General features: G+C 44.6%; 1 non-coding gene across 1 annotated transcript; it reads left to right on the top strand.

Annotated features, from left to right (window-relative positions):
- Positions 1–2,099: 2,099 nt before the first annotated feature.
- On the top strand, positions 2,100–2,172 carry Trnak-cuu. Its single transcript has one exon. It is a non-coding gene; the product is annotated as a tRNA-Lys (tRNA).
- The last annotated feature ends 367 nt before the right edge of the window (positions 2,173–2,539 follow it).

Genomic DNA, 2,539 nt, shown 5'->3' with positions numbered 1-2,539 from the left:
ATTTTGTATTTGCCACTCTCTCCACCTCTGCATACTTTTCGTTTTCCCCACGTTGGGCGCCAGATGTAACGAACTGATTTTCTTGTTTCTGCTCGCTACGAATTGCAACGCTACAAATCCCAATACCGAGGGATAGTGAAGCAGCGAAAACACAAGTGCGTCAAGCGAGAATCCCGCAAGTACAGACCAGCGAAGGACGAGCGAACACCAGGATCTAGCGTGGTCAGAAAGGGACGGTGGAGTCAGTGGTCGCAATGTTGGTTCGGAGAAGAGCGCTAGCTTATCTCACGGACGATGGACGGTGGAGTCAGTGGTCGGCAAAGGTGGTTCGGGGAGGAGCACTACCTTGTCTCTCAAACGATACACCCTGTCGCCATAACATCCTAAGCCCCAGGCGAGCCGGTACGGGTCCGCCAGCGGAAGCGACGCAGGACGGCAAAGGAAGGACGGCGAAGGAGCAACGACGCGCATCCGACGGCGAGGGTCACCGAATTCTTTTCAGCAAGTGACGCTAAATAAAGGTGGTTTAAATCTGAGGCTCTGTCTTCTTCTTGGTCGGGCAATCACAGAAATCATAAATTTGGTGGGACGAACAAACAAACTCTCTGAGCTAGCCGTTGCAATTCGTAGCGAGCAGAAACAAGAAAATCAGTTCGTTACACCTATTTCTCAACATTTGCGTTCTTGCTCGTTGAGAAGCAGTGGGTCTATTAAGACGAGGCATTTCTAAAAACGATGAAGACTACTACTACTATTTAAAAGATTTTATTTATTGCGCTCAAAATAATTCTTAATGGAAATTATAATATGATAATAATAAGTAATCAGTCAAAAGTAAGTATTAGTTAAAAAATATCAATCAATATTAATAAATAAATATAAAGGTCTTTACAAAGACATGCGCTTCTAACACTATTAAAATTATATGCAGATATAAAAATTATTTTTTTAAAGTTTATAGAATAGATTAAGATTAAGGGGGGAGATACCTACGCGAACCTAGAAAAAGACTAGGTGTTTTCCATTGGAGGCTATATTTATATTTAGTGGCATCTCTTAGCGTAACGAACAGTTCTCTCATAATCGTGACACCCGTATTGTAAAACCGGACTTCACTTTTAAACATTTTATCTCCCGATTAAATGAAAAACAATTTCGACACTTTTTGATACTGCACAACAATTGCTTTGAACACAACAAGGAAATGTCGAATACTGGTAAAGATGCGCTATGACAGTAGCTTTCAGCAGAGTATTTACTTTTGTGTGTGTGACTATGAATAGTTGGCTAGCGTCATCTATCATAAAACGCTACAAATTAAATCCAACACCTTATAGAACGGCTGTTAAGACAATTGATCAGTAATAAGTCCACCCTAAATTTTGATGTGCAATTCCCTTTGGTTGCCAAGTATAGTGTGATACGCACTTGCCGGCCGCGGCTAGCTCTAGTACAGTTGGGTAAGTTTTTAGTTTTCATTTATCAATGATTCAATAAAGGGCACAAGCTCAAAAATCGAAACTATTATATTTAATTTAATTAAAATGTTTTCAGACGCCAAATACCCGGTTTTTTATGTTAACATAAATATTGAATATTCGGCCTCTCGATAACTTGTGCTTAGTGTTAATCAATTAATTTCCTTATGAGTTACCCAGGCCCATATAGGGAAACCAAATAGCAAAGTGATAGTGAAGAAAAACTCGTCTCAGGGAACCACAGACATTATCTAGCAAAAAACACATACACAATGATTGTGTCCCAAATTGAATTGTTAGTTCATTGCAGCATTCAAACAGCATTGGCTAATCAAGAACAGAGGCTTAAGACCGAGTTAGCGGATCAAATTAATCCCGTCGAACCGCCAGAGGTAGAAACTTACCAGAGAATTAGTGAACGACAAGTGAGCGTCGAAGCGGGTATCCAAGGAGGATCCCTGAAAGTGAAGGACAAGCGATCACAAGGAACTAGCATGGTCAGCAAGGGACGGTGGAGTCTTTGGTCGGCAAAGGTGGTTCGGGGGGGGAGCGCTAGCTTATCTCATTACATCCTAAGCCTTGAACGAGCCCGCAGGTGGTCTATTGGCAGAGGCGACGATTGCCCGGCTAGCTCAGTCGGTAGAGCATGAGACTCTTAATCTCAGGGTCGTGGGCTCGGGCCCCACGTTGGGCGCCAGATGTAACGAACTGATTTCTTAGGTGATGGACACCCAAAGGAAACAACTCGAGTCGGACCGCCACCAGCGGGATTTTCCAAAAGTGGAACAAAGTGTGCAGAAGGTGCCAAGAGGACACCATGGGACCGTCGAGGCATGAAACGAACGGGCGAGGGTGCACCCGGTGCGGCGGGGGTTCGTGTTAAGCTCAGCACAAGCCTGCCATAGATGCGAAAGCTAGGATCACTGGATGCGGGAGTGCCGGAACCGACCGATCAGTTTTTGTTGGACGTGCGAGAGGACCGGCCCAAAGTCCGCAGTGTGCTGCCTGAGATCGGGAAACGACACCGGGTTCAGCCTCAGAGGGGCAACCAGGGTTCGCAA

Source organism: Drosophila yakuba, chromosome 3R (assembly GCF_016746365.2).
Source record: "Drosophila yakuba strain Tai18E2 chromosome 3R, Prin_Dyak_Tai18E2_2.1, whole genome shotgun sequence".
In the NCBI taxonomy this organism is placed as follows: domain Eukaryota; kingdom Metazoa; phylum Arthropoda; class Insecta; order Diptera; family Drosophilidae; genus Drosophila; species Drosophila yakuba.
This window is presented reverse-complemented; position numbering and strand designations above follow the sequence as displayed.